The following is a 15,864-nucleotide window of genomic DNA, read 5'->3' as shown; positions in this document are numbered from 1 at the left end:
CCTTGAGATTTACATTCTATTTGCTTTAAGCTCAATAAGCTATAGGGATAAATTTACAATCTGTTACAAGCCTAGCATTAATAATCACCGTATATGAATTAGCTTAGAGTCCAGATAGAGAGGTCAGTATCTAAATAGGCAAAATAAATTGATGTAACTTTACATTTTTATGAAGACATGCAAATTGAAATACAAGTCAACCTGCGTGTTTTTGTAACTGTCTTTCACCATCTGTTTGACTTTCAGGGAAGGAACTACAGATCCACACAGAGGGGAAAAACTGGAGCAGAATAATCAATCCCTTCTTCTGCTAAACTGCAATATACAAACGTTAATTAACATTTCACCTGGAGAGAAAGATGCTATGTTTCATGGGGTTGCCAGGTTTGAATTTATCATCACTGAATTTCAGTAAGAAATGAAGGTTGGTCATGGTGGACGTGATGCCTATCCAAAGAACACTGTGTGAGAGCTTTTATTACTGCTTTCATTCAAATGTATCATACATACATTTTATATCTGCTTTTAAAATATTACAAGAATTGACGGTTGTAATGTTTGAGTGTTTGTGTGATACTGATGTGACCTGGGGGGGGAACGGTGGCTTAGTGGTTAGCACGTTCGCCTCACACCTCCAGGGTTGGGGTTCGATTCCCGCCTCCACCTTGTGTGTGTGGAGTTTGCATGTTCTCCCCGTGCCACGGGGGTTTCCTCCAGGTACTACGATTTCCTCCCCCGGTCCAAAGACATGCATGGTAGGTTGATTGGCATCTCTGGAAAATTGTCCCTATTGTGTGAGAGAGTGTGTGTGTGTGTGCCCTGTGATGGGTTGGCACTCCGTCCAGGGTGTATCCTGCCTTGATGCCCAATGATGCCTGAGATAGGCACAGGCTCCCCGTGACACCGAGAAGTTCGGATAAGCGGTAGAAGATGAATGAATGAATGAATGAATGAATGATGTGACCTGGCAACCCTGGTTGTAAGACTGAGGCTTTTTACATGCTTGTGTGATCATGTGTGTTGGAGCATGAGAGTAGTCTAAGCCTCCCTTAACACAAAGTAGAATGTTAATTAACCAAGAAAAAAGCAGCTTTTTCATCTCTCCCACCTTCATGTGTATATAAAACAGTATTGTTCTTAATGAGAACTCTGGGAACAAAGCCACAGATCGAGCTGTGCTGTTATTGATGTTGAAATTAATGACGATGTCACACTATCCTTGTTATTCAGGGCAGCAGATAACTGCAGCAACTTTCCCCAGAGGAACCAACAGAGGAGCCACTTCAAGAGTGCCACACTGACATCTTAATCCAACACAACTTCACACACAAGCAGCACAAGCAACGTTTGATTAGACAAATCCTGGAGAATCCTGCAAAACTCTTGATCAGTCCTGCTTTAATTGTTCAGCTGGAAACTTCAGCTGGCAACCTTTGAGAAAGTGCAAGTTGAAACTAACACTCTCCATTCTCTAAATATTGACCTTTGTGAAAGATGTAACTCACCTGCGCTTCCTGTGGTTGATGCTTCTATTTTGACCTGATATTCAGTATTAGCTTACAAGTTTGAGACTGAGCTATCTCACCTTTTATTGTTTTGGGTTTTTTTTTTTTCAACACAATGAACCAATCACCAAGATGCACAAATGGATGATAAACCGGTGATCAAAGTTTAGTTTACACTTCTAAATTTATTCAAGATGCCAGATTGTGTGTCAAACTGTGTTTTTGCTAGAACAAACAAACTGCATTTGTTGTTATAGCTTTTGAGTTTGTTTTGTGTTTGATCTAAAACCTGGTGCATTTTCCTTATTGTTTAAATTCATGTGAAGCAAGTAAAAACACAGCAATCACCTTCCAGTGTGGACCACATTATTTGAGAGGCATGGTATCGCTCCGGTTCCACCTCTAGCGCATTTCAGTTGCATTGAGAGCCTGATACAATCCTGAGATGTCTCAGCTGCAGATTTGGGTTGGAGGCTGCTGCTAAACTGACAGGAGGTGTTCTGGATATTTGGACAAACAAATAAAAATAGAAAGACATTACATTTACAGTATTTGGCAGATGTTCTTAGCCAGAGCAACTGAGATAACTGAGATTAGCAGGATTAACTGCCTTGAACTCATGACCTTTTCCATCAGTAATCCACCATATTACCCATTGAGCTACCACAGCTCAAGGAAGATACTGAATGCATGACATAAAAACATTGTCAACATTGCTAATTTATCTTATTTTATTGTTAATGTTGCCAGGTTTGAGTAGTCTTTTTTTATTGCCATTTTTCAAATCAATTTTCAGATGTACTCCGTCCAGGGTGTATCCTGCCTTGATGCCCGATGACGCCTGAGATAGGCACAGGCTCCCCGTGACCCGAGGAAGTTCGGATAAGCGGTAGAAGATGAATGAATGAATGAATGAATTTTCAAATGTACGAGAAGCAGACATTTAAGGGTTATATTGAAAAAACGTTGATGGTTATATTGAAGCAGCCATAATAAATACAAGTCTCCTTAAATGTGGCTAAAACTTTGCTAGCTAAGTGATATGTACAAGCAAAGTGAAGGTTTTGGGTAGCTGTGTGCCACATTTAAACAAACATAAGCTTATTCGAAACCACCTGTCAAAATGTTCGTGTGGCTCCTGCACCACAATCTGAACGAACTGATTTAATGTCATTTAATCCTTTTCTACTTGAGTGCAACCAGATTTTAATATGTTAAAATTTTACTCAATTGAGAAACACGTTCCAGGTCAAAGACTGTATGTAGTAAGTCAGATATGTAGTAATGAGAGTGTAATGATAATTCCTTCTGCACTGTTCTCTGTAAGCTTTGTAATGTCCTCTCTCTCTCTTTCTCTCTCTCTCTCTCTCTCTCTCTCTCTCTCTCTCTCTCTCTCTCTCTCTCTCTCTCTCTCTGAGTGGAGCACTTCAATGTCATTCCCTCCAAGCACCCAAACATCATCTATCATCATGACTGACATCTGTCCTCCTTTCCTGTTACATTCTGATGTATGAAATCTCCTAGCTATAAATGAACAGATGAACCATGCGTTGCAGAGAAGGCTGTTTCTTTCTACTATTTATTCCCAACTGACCTTCATTTTATTTCAGAATAACAGGAAAGTGTAGGTTCCTTGCAGCAATGAAAAATTGGTACCGAATTTCAGTTAAGCATATACAGTTTTCTGTGTAGTCTCTTTTACAGTTAGCTGCACCTGTTAGACATTGTGTAGCCTTAATACAGTTGTTGTAAATTAATTAAATTATTTGAAATAATAAGAATTCTTCTTCTTCTTCTTCTTCTTCTTCTTCTTCTTCTTCTTCTTCTTCTTCTTCTTTTTCTTCTTCTTCTTCTATCACAAAAAAATATTTTTTAAACCCCTCCTTACTATCCCTTATGGCATGTTCCGTCCATACTTTGAAAATTAGATGGTGCTTTCTAAAAAAATGTTCAAAGTTAAACAAATCAAATAAAACATCATTATGCAAAAAGACTTTACAATTTGGCCTGACCCACATTTCTCAGGAGATAAAGATTGAAAAAAGTAATGTGATACTTGCCAGAGCAGCCATAAAGTTTTGAATATATTTGGAAGCAGTTTTATGAAACTAGTGGGGATCATGTTCAATCATGTTAATGTGACTGTATACACTTTTGGCCCAAAAAAATATGAGCGCCTAACCATTACATAGCATATTATGTGTGTTGAGCATCCCCTTACTCTTCTGAGAAGGCTTTCATCTAGATGTTTGGGCATGGCTGTGGGGATTTGAAAAAAAATATAAGCTATTGAATATAAGCTATCTTGGTGTAAAAGGTTTTAATGAAATAAAAAAATCTAATCCCCTGAACAATCCTACAAGGACCATAAAAGTAATCAGTTGATGATTAAAGCAACTAGTGTTAACTCATCAAAAAAATTTAATTGCATGTTTATATTGATAATGTACTAATATTTTATCTGTTGAATTTGATTTGAGTCTGTCTCTTGTGTTAAAATCTTGGGTGAGCAATGACACGGTGAATTCTAGGTGAATGAATATACCACTCCTGTTCTTCCATGGCGTGAAAGCTGGAGGGGCTGGCATGATTCAGATGTGACAATCTGGAAGTTGACAGGAAGTCCCATAGCCTCATTGCAATCTCCCACACCACATGTCATAGTTTTATAGCCTGCAACTAACAAAAAACAGTATCAGTAATACAAGCAGTGAATGTAAATTGGACAGACTGGTGTATTGCTGTAAGCCTTGAAGAAATCAAATCACCTACAGTATTTCTTTACACTGAAGGAGGAAACTAAGACAACAGACAATCATTAGCTATCAGTAAAAAGTTGAGAACAATATGTGATAATAAAAAGTGATTAAGAACAAAGAATGTGTGTTTATTTTCTAGAACTGTTAAAGATCTTTCTGAAATTCAAACTGCAACTGATGATCTGCGTAAAACATTTTATAGATTTAAGCTAACATAAACAGCAGCTTTAATAATCAGTAGAAATTGGTACAAACCATCACCTACTTTCCAGGTACTACGCTGGTTTCCCCAGACTCTTCCCCCACATCCCTGACCATCCCTGCAGTTAATCAGACTTATTTATATTCTTTCCCACTAACACTATTCAGGGGAGCATGAGCTACCTCAACATCATGTATAAGTCATACTGTAGACATATACATGCATAATCTTGACTCTAAATAGAACTAGAAAACATGTACCAACTTGACAGATTTATTTATTTATTTATTTATTTATTACCACTAATGCTTTGAACATTGCTAACATTAGCTAAGCTAAAAAGATTACTGAGGGGATTTTAAGACATAAATGTCCAGCTGCTAAAACACTGGGCACTAAGTTTTTCTCAGGTTCTTTATTACTATTCATATTTTATCATACTTTATTATTATTTCTTAAAAATTGTTCTATACAATGTAGCACTACTAGTGACAGTTTGGAAACTCTTCCCTCTTTACTAGCACATACAAGCTAGTAAAGCTGTGCAGCCAACTTGGATTTTTCAACAAGGCTAATACTGGTAGTCAGTTAGGTAACATGAATTTCTGAAAGAATTGTAAAATATGATGTTGACAGGATTTTTGAGGTAATAAGCTTCACTGTTAAACCTTTTCGGGGGGGTCTCTTCTAATATTATTAGTCAGCTAGTTAACATGAGCTAATCTGTCAGGTTTTCTTTGGGGATTTTAAAAGGTAAATACAGTACTCCTAGTCTTATTAGTCATATTCTTAAGACACAGTCATAACCTTCACTGATGTACAACTGCTAAGACAGAATTTTTAAGGGGATTTTAAAATATGGTCGTCACTAATAATGCTAGTCAGCCAGTTAACATGGTCTAATCTTGCAGGATATATGAAGGATATTGAGATATATTGTCAATACCCCTCACTGAAAATGCTATAAAGATAGATAACATGAGTTAATCTCACAGGATATCTGAGAGGACTTTGAGATAAATTGCTCATACTTTTCAATAAAAATGCTGGTCAGACAGTTAACATGAGTTAATCTGGCAAAATATCTGAGGGAATTTTTATATATTGCACACAGTCTTCTAATCTAAATACACTAAATTCTAATCAGATCGTTAACATGAGCTAATATACCTGGATGTCTTAGGGGAGTTTTAAAATGTAAGCATCCCTAGTCTTCTCTAATAAGTCAGCTTGCTAACATAAACTAAGCTGACAGGATTTCTGAGGGGATTTTGAGACATAACTATTTATGGCTACCACTGAACCTGACCGAGTTGCTGATGGGATTTTGAGACATCATAATCGTCACCGAGCTAACCTGACAGGATTTCTGCTCTGGTTATTTTAAGACATAATCTCCCTAAGCTTCACAGATAATGCTAATCAGTTGGTTAACTATGTGCGCTAATTCCAGTGTGAATGTGAACTAGCTCTACATCATCTTTTCCCAGTTTGATTTTACCTAAAACAGACACAGGCTGAGATGTGAAGACCAAATCGTCTTATCAATTCTTTCAAAGTATAGCAGGTAAAGCTTCAGGCCACGAAACTCCTTGCTGATGTTTTTTGACAGCTGTTTCTTGATGGTGTGATTCATTTATGCAGTTTGATCTGAGGATTTAGTCAATAACAGCAACAGAAATACATCCAAGATTTGAATCACTGAATCAGTCATGGAGTGAAACATGTAGCAGCCACATGTTGCCACATGTACATGTTGCCTGCTAACATGCAGTACATGTTGCCACATGTAGCAGCTGTTCCAACATCCATATATATATATATATATATATATATATATATATATATATATATATATATATATATATATATATATATATGGATGTTGGAACAGCTGCTACATGTGGCAAGGTTGAGGAGTTGTCTTTCTTCCATTTGGAACAAACTATACCTGCTTAATCATTTTGGATTTTTTAGTTCATGCCAAGCTGTTGGGAAAAGGCATTCATGTTGAACTCATCTGTGTTTATATACTGCTTAAGCCCTTTTTTGCCTCAGTATCAGTATTAGTGAAGATTATATCTCACTTTTCAAACTGAAAGGCAAAATCACTATGCCATCTTGTGGGCATAATTTGTTGTTGTGTCAAGCTCTATCAAGAGCTCCTTTTCATAGTTTACGTGATTGCTTATAACCATTGGGTCACTCATGGAACCATTTTCAATCTCATTCAGAGTGGCACTTTTGATAAAATGGTTTGGATACTTGGGCCTCCATTTCTTTCTTGGTTTCCTTTTTCTTCTCAAGTGACAGCAGTCTATTCTCGTTTAGTGGCAAATGGGGCAGAACGTTATTACTCTGGAGTGTTTTGCAGTTTCATTACTTGAACTAAAGTTTACATTCTTCTCCTCAGCATCATCGTTGCTGTGAGCTATCTCCCCTGTTATCTGGTGTCTTTATGACTTTTTAGCCAGATGGATCACTTTAATTGGACAGAGCTTTGCAGATTGTGTTTGTAAATCTCCTCCATCTGAGGGTTCAGAGGAAGCAGCAAAGTTCAGCCTCACTTTAGATACTGGATCAATCAGGAGCACTTATCTTTTCTCTCTTTTTTCATCCAGAGGCTCTGATTTGCAATTCAATTTGCATGGCTTCATAAAAATGGAAAGTTAAACAAACAAAGTTACTTTTCACCCTTTTGCTCTCTGACCTCTCTATCTACTCCCTAAGCCAAGCTGCATATTGCGATTCTTAATGCTAGGCTTGTGACACGTTGCCAATAAAATCCTACATCTTATTACGATTAGGATTATTAAGAATAATTCAAACAAAGAATATAAAGCAGAGTGGGAAAAAACACAAAACAAACAAATATCTCTCAATGCTATAACTAAGATGTTTGGTTGGATAAGTGGCAGAAAAAAGCCCTGTAAACACAAAACTAAACCTAGAACTTTTTTTAAACACACACACACGCACACACACACACGCACACACACAAAGGAGTATATTAAGGCTATGAATCAAAACAGCCACTGCAATAAAAAAGACAGATTAAATCTCTTAGATAAAATATAAACCTGAAATCATTTACAGTAAAGCAGGTTTTCAAATAGACCTCCACAGACAAACCACTTTTTGAGTAATATACTCCCAGTTCAGTGATTTATCTACCATGCTATTTGTTCTAAGCTGTCAGGAGTTTGAGAAATTCAGTAAATACAGTGTCAGAAGACTGAACTGGAGTTTTCAAATTTTCATTTATTAGGCACACACAGAAGATCAATACAGAAACCTGGCCATCAGTCAGACTAACATTTACACACATGCTTTTAAAGGGAGAGAAATAGAGAGCGCGAGCAAGAGAGAGAGAGAGAGAGAGAGAGAGAGAGAGAGAGAGAGAGAGAGAGAGAGAGAGAGAGAGTTGATATGAGGGAGAGTGTTTTTGAAATCTTTAGACCACACACCTTCTCACATAAAAGTGCTGTAAATATTTCTATTTTAATATTTCATCTAATTTTATGATGTAAAATTGAAACTTCACAAAAGATGTCATGTCATATACTAGCTCCCTCACATGTATGTCATCAGCTCCCTCACCTTTATGTTATCAGCTCCTTCACCTTTACATCATTAGCTCCATCACTTTTACATCACCAGATCCTTCACTTTTACATTATCAGATCCTTCACCTTTACACCATCAGATCCTTCACCTTTACACCATCAGATCCTTCACCTTTACATCATCATCTCCCTCAACTTTACATCATCAGATCCTTCACCTTTACACCATCAGATCCTTCACCTTTACATCATCATATCCCTCAACTTTACATCATCAGATCCTTCACCTTTACACCATCAGATCCTTCACCTTTACATCATCATCTTCCTCAACTTTACATCATCAGATCCTTCACCTTTACACCATCAGATCCTTCACCTTTACATCATCATCTTCCTCAACTTTACATCATCAGATCCTTCACCTTTACACCATCAGATCCTTCACCTTTACATCATCATCTCCCTCAACTTTACATCATCAGATCCTTCACCTTTACACCATCAGATCCTTCACCTTTACATCATCATCTTCCTCAACTTTACATCATCAGATCCTTCACCTTTACACCATCAGATCCTTCACCTTTACATCATCATCTCCCTCAACTTTACATCATCAGATCCTTCACCTTTACACCATCAGATCCTTCACCTTTACATCATCATCTTCCTCAACTTTACATCATCAGATCCTTCACCTTTACACCATCAGATCCTTCACCTTTACATCATCATCTTCCTCAACTTTACATCATCAGATCCTTCACCTTTACACCATCAGATCCTTCACCTTTACATCATCATCTCCCTCAACTTTACATCATCAGATCCTTCACCTTTACACCATCAGATCCTTCACCTTTACATCATCATCTTCCTCAACTTTACATCATCAGATCCTTCACCTTTACACCATCAGATCCTTCACCTTTACATCATCATCTCCCTCAACTTTACATCATCAGATCCTTCACCTTTACACCATCAGATCCTTCACCTTTACATCATCATCTCCCTCAACTTTACATCATCAGATCCTTCACCTTTACATCATCAGATCCTTCACCTTTACATCATCATCTCCCTCAACTTTACATCATCAGATCCTTCACCTTTACATCATCATCTTCCTCAACTTTACATCATCAGATCCTTCACCTTTACACCATCAGATCCTTCACCTTTACACCATCAGATCCTTCACCTTTACACCATCAGATCCTTCACCTTTACATCATCATCTTCCTCAACTTTACATCATCAGATCCTTCACCTTTACACCATCAGATCCTTCACCTTTACATCATCAGCTCCCTCAACTTTACATCATCAGATCCTTCACCTTCACATTATCAGCTCTCTCACCTTTACACCATCAGATCCTTCACCTTTACATCATCAGATCCTTCACCTTTACATCATCAGATCCTTCACCTTCACACCATCAGATCCTTCACCTTTACATCATCATCTTCCTCAACTTTACATCATCAGATCCTTCACCTTTACACCATCAGATCCTTCACCTTTACATCATCATCTCCCTCAACTTTACATCATCAGATCCTTCACCTTTACACCATCAGATCCTTCACCTTTACATCATCATCTCCCTCAACTTTACATCATCAGATCCTTCACCTTTACACCATCAGATCCTTCACCTTTACATCATCATCTTCCTCAACTTTACATCATCAGATCCTTCACCTTCACACCATCAGATCCTTCACCTTTACATCATCATCTTCCTCAACTTTACATCATCAGATCCTTCACATTTACACCATCAGATCCTTCACCTTTACATCATCATCTCCCTCAACTTTACATCATCAGATCCTTCACCTTTACACCATCAGATCCTTCACCTTTACATCATCATCTCCCTCAACTTTACATCATCAGATCCTTCACCTTTACATCATCAGATCCTTCACCTTTACATCATCATCTCCCTCAACTTTACATCATCAGATCCTTCACCTTTACATCATCATCTTCCTCAACTTTACATCATCAGATCCTTCACCTTTACACCATCAGATCCTTCACCTTTACACCATCAGATCCTTCACCTTTACACCATCAGATCCTTCACCTTTACATCATCATCTTCCTCAACTTTACATCATCAGATCCTTCACCTTTACACCATCAGATCCTTCACCTTTACATCATCAGCTCCCTCAACTTTACATCATCAGATCCTTCACCTTCACATTATCAGCTCTCTCACCTTTACACCATCAGATCCTTCACCTTTACATCATCAGATCCTTCACCTTTACATCATCAGATCCTTCACCTTCACACCATCAGATCCTTCACCTTTACATCATCATCTTCCTCAACTTTACATCATCAGATCCTTCACCTTTACACCATCAGATCCTTCACCTTTACATCATCATCTCCCTCAACTTTACATCATCAGCTCCTTCACCTTTACACCATCAGATCCTTCACCTTTACATCATCATCTCCCTCAACTTTACATCATCAGATCCTTCACCTTTACATCATCATCTTCCTCAACTTTACATCATCAGATCCTTCACCTTTACACCATCAGATCCTTCACCTTTACACCATCAGATCCTTCACCTTTACACCATCAGATCCTTCACCTTTACATCATCATCTTCCTCAACTTTACATCATCAGATCCTTCACCTTTACACCATCAGATCCTTCACCTTTACATCATCAGCTCCCTCAACTTTACATCATCAGATCCTTCACCTTTACACCATCAGATCCTTCACCTTTACATCATCAGCTCCCTCAACTTTACATCATCAGATCCTTCACCTTCACATTATCAGCTCTCTCACCTTTACACCATCAGATCCTTCACCTTTACATCATCAGATCCTTCACTGTTACATCATCAGCTAATTTACCATTAGATCATCAGCTCCCTCACCTTTACCTCCTTTACCTCACTTTAGGTTACTGTATATGACTTTTTGTGCATGATCACCAACAAGTGTTCAAGTGCATGTGCACAGAAAGTGATTGTTCTCTTTCAATATGTATTGTTCTTCTATATTTGATATTTCTATTTGTAAAAAGCCATTAACAGTAATCAGTGTCTTGCCTTTTAGCTGGTTACTGAGTCTCATTATGATCACAACAGATTTACATAATTTATTATCACTGAACAGTTTTCCATGTGTCCTCTTGCTATTGTCTGTTATCACATATACAGGCATATTAAACATGAGCTGTAAGAAAATTTAAAGGAGACCTCAGACTTGCCGTTTTCATGCTTGCACTAACAGGCATGTTTCTAATTTAACCTGTAACAACCTTCAAAGCCTCAACACAGCAACTGAAACTAATAGAATTATTACTCGCCTACTCCTTCCTCTTCCAACGTTGTTTCTCATTGCACCTCTCCATTCATCTTACTTTGTTTTCTCTGTCAGTCTGTCCTCTCTTCACCCCTCCTCTTTTCCTGCCAAGGCTCTCACTCAGAATGCAGAAAAAACAGCTTTCTTCCACGTCCTTCATTTTCCTGTTTACCCTTCAAATTCTCTCTCTCTCTCTCTCTCTCTCTCTCTCTCTCTCTCTCTCTCTCTCTCTCTCTCTCTCTCTCTCTCTCTCTGTCTGCATAACTGGCAGCTATGCAGAAATAGAGATTATTTTGGTCATGTAAATGATGCAGGCCTGAAATATAACACTCTTAAACCAATTAAAAACATAAAACAATATCATAAAAATATATGAATACTTTATTAATAATTTATTATATTTTTATTTTTTAATAAAAATCTAAAACTAACATATAATTAATTAATTAATTAATTAATTAAACAATTAAACAATTAATTACAAAATAATAAGTCACTACACACTACACACACACACATGCACACTCACACACACACAAAGGCTATGGGAATTTATTAGCTTTAAAATAGTGAATTAAAATTTACTTTTGTTATGGTAAAATAAGCTGCAGTCTTACATATTGTTAGATTCCCACCTCTGCATACACAGATTTAAAATAAAAAAATAAACTTGTTAAAGCACTTTTTCCATGTAATGCAACACTTTTTGGGTAAGAATCTACTAACTTATTTCCATAAATTCTACAGATCTCTCAAACTGTAAGAGGGTCTCCTGCATATAGCCTTCTTCTAGACATTCTTAAGTTTTTGTTAAGATTTAGCCATAGACTTGGACCGGAAGTTCCAAATCATTGATCTTCTTGATTAGTAGATTGGTATTTGGAGCTAGCCTCTTGATTGGAGCCTCAGTTCCAGCTGAAGAGAAACAGCCTCATTGCATCATGCTGCCACCACCATGCTTCACCATGGGAATAAGTTGTCCTGGTCTTTATAACATCAGACCAAAACATATTGAAACAAACATGCTGGAAAGGGTTTCTATTTGGCCAAGCCATAGCCCAAACATGTAAAGAATAATAATGGAAGTGGCCAGACTTTGTAAAACGTTCCGGCAGCTGATCATTTTTGTCTCATCATATTTTAAAAGGATGTCATGTTCTTGGTGAATTCATACATTTACAATGCTATTTGGGCATCTAAATTATTTTATACACCTCTCCTGATGAATACCAATTTTAAAGGAAGCATGCTTTGTAAGCTCAGTACTGATCATGGATTACAAAACCAAGACAATGTTATATTAGCCTAGACAAGCCTATAGAAAGTGCTGATTTTTATTTGGTGTTAATCATAATCACATTAACAATGTCAGGTGAATGATGCTAATCTTTGTGCTTGAGTTTGAATGTCATATAAATACTTATACAACCAGGTTAATATAAGGTTTTCCTTTGCTTTTTTCTTTCCTAACATGTCTCATTAATTTGATGCCTTTTTTTTCCATTTCATGTAAGAACATATGAACATTTCATGACTCCCATTTGTTTATGTGCTTCTGAGTTGCATCAGTTATGTGATTTAGTTTCAGTGTAAATTGTTGCTTCTGTTCTTGCTTGTGGCATAAATAGTTCCCTTGTGCCTGCCTCATACAGACATATTTTATCTAAAGAGCAAAGTGTGTAAGCTTGTGTACAAAAGTTTTGTATACCTATTAAATAATCTGTGGAACTCTCTGATGGTCTGGAGACCACAAGCTTACACTAAATATATAATAGAAAACAAATTACAGTTCATTTTAGTTTATATTTCTACATAAATCTTTGCATGCATATTGTATACATTCTTAAAAGATTTAATTAAAATGTGAAACATACATTTCTACAGTATGTCATATTTTATACATTAAGTGTGTAAACTGCAGTGTGTGTATCCTGCTGTACATCAAACACTGGAATGTGTAATGAGTTGTTCACTGGCGTATATGTTTATTGTATTTGAGAGTATTTAATGAGACTGGAGAAATAAACTGTTCAAATATTTAATCGCTTATGGAATCTTTCAGATTTTTAAAGAAGTGCAAAAGAATAGGATTCATTTTGAACTACTTCTGAACTTTAATACTTTAATCTCTCAGGACCCATAAGCGGGTCTAGACTTTTCTCGCACATGTAACTACATATGTTTTCTATTAGTTTCACTGTACTTACTGAATAATTCATAGTATTACTGAATAACATGCTTCAATATGAATAACTGAATAACAATTAAGATATAAAATATCACCAGACATGCTGAAAAAAAATTAATCCACAATTGGGGTAGTGTGATGGAATTGATTAAAGATTGATGGAATAGTTAAACATTGACTTGTACTATTTGTCAGGATGTAGTTACTTTTAATGTAGTGGAAAGTCTCCAAAACAAGCCAGATCTGGTCATTGCTTATTTTGCAGCAGCTACTCAGTTATTCCAATCAGTTGCCTATTCCTCTCTCAAAACAAAACAAAACAAAACAAAAAAATACAAAAAAACAAAAACAAAACAAAACAAACAAATCTTGTTATATTATTTTAACAAAACACATCTTGTTATATTATTTTACAGAACAACCACAAAACCTTTCCCCATTTATGGCATTTTTTCAGGCACCCTTATCCAGAGCAACTTATCTCATTTTACACAACTAAACAGTTGAGGGCCTTTCTCAGGGGTCCAGCAGTGGCAGCTTGTTGGATGTGGGATTCAAACTCACAACCTTCTGATTGGTAGGTAGTCAAATTTAAGTCAGTGATTACAGATTTAATCACTGATGCATTGATTGCTCATTTTCAGGATTGGAAAATGTGAAATATATTTTGTCCTTGATACTGATTTTTTGAGTTATTGAGAGTTGAAATGTGGAATGGTGGATTTTTCATTTGTATATTTGCAGATTTAATGATAGGTAATGGTGTATTATTAATTATACTTTGGTTAAATAAGTAAATGCTGAATTGAATTAAGTGTAGATCTCTTTTGAGTCTGTTATTCATGTGGTAGTATGAAAAAGGATTTTTTGATACTTGATTTTTTAATTAGTTTATGTAAGACAGATTGTGGTCCATGATTATCCAACAGTGTTAATACATTTTATAATCCAATTACAAAAGCAGAACAAAAACAAAGCCACAGGGAATTCTCTGACAAATTATGTAATACAATTCGCACTGTGTGTAGTTCTTCAGGACAGTGTAAGTGTGTGAACATGTAATGATGAGATTCAGAAGGTGTGATATTTCTGAAGTGCATTTCAGGTCTGCTCTCTGTGGATTCAGGAAGGATGTGGATTTGAACGAGATAGAGAGAGTGCAATAATAACAAGCCAGTGGCAAAGTGTGATCCCTCAGGAGGAGTGTTAACACAATGCATAGACATGAGAAACTATTGCACAATGTTTATCTTTGCTCCTGTATTTAATGATCCTTTACACACACACGCACGCACACACAGGCACACACACACGCATACACACACACACACACACTTCTTGAATTGACAACATGCTATTTTATGAATGTTGTATATTTAAAATCACATACAGCATATACAGAGTTTCATGATAAATGCTATTAACATTCTGTGATGATGTAATAGACTTACCAGTGTTGTGATATGCCACTGTAACATAATCAGATGCCCACCCTTCATCCGAGTGTTAGCACTTCCTGGTAACCTTGTTTTTTTTTTAACTTATAAGACATGCTCTCACCACACCATGTTTTGAGTAATGTCAGTTACATGCCTTACTTAGCCTTTGTATGTAATCCCGTGTTTGTAGTTTTCTGTTTTCTCGTTTTGTGCTCGTTGGACCTTGTTTTATTGGACTGGTTTGCATTGTGGATTTGCTTCTCTGCTCTTTGATCTAAGCCTGCTCAATCTTTCTGTCTTTGCTTCACATTTTGGACTGTATGCCTGTGTATTCTATTAAATCTTTTCCTTTGACCTGGCCTCGTAATGAACATGTCACATCAACAAGAATATGTCACAGTGATCCAATGTATGTAATACATTAGAATGACATGCCTTTTCACCTTGGATATCAAAATCAGATAATAGGTCTGATAGTAGGTCCAGCTACAAAGCAAATCAAATCACTCCTATAGTGATACATTTCAGATATGGTGGTAATAGATTTATTTAGCAATTTGGATGGAGCCTCCAGTGTACATGCTTTGTAACACTCGAAAATAAATCTTCTATAAAGTCAACTCTTCCAATGTTGGAAAGTCTTCAAGTACAATTTTTTTTTTCGATTTCTTAGTAACACGGTGAGCTGTGTATTTTGTGAGCTGTGTTCTTCTCATGGAGGGTAATAGGACACAATGCTGTTGCTGATTGGCCGACACTGGCGCTGGCCAATCCCTGCCCCGCAGCTGCAAGACCTGTGCTGTCCATGGTGCTGAAGTGACACCTTTTCTTCAGCACTGCCGC

This window comes from Tachysurus vachellii, chromosome 14 (genome assembly GCF_030014155.1).
Source record: "Tachysurus vachellii isolate PV-2020 chromosome 14, HZAU_Pvac_v1, whole genome shotgun sequence".
Classification (NCBI taxonomy): domain Eukaryota; kingdom Metazoa; phylum Chordata; class Actinopteri; order Siluriformes; family Bagridae; genus Tachysurus; species Tachysurus vachellii.
This window is presented reverse-complemented; position numbering follows the sequence as displayed.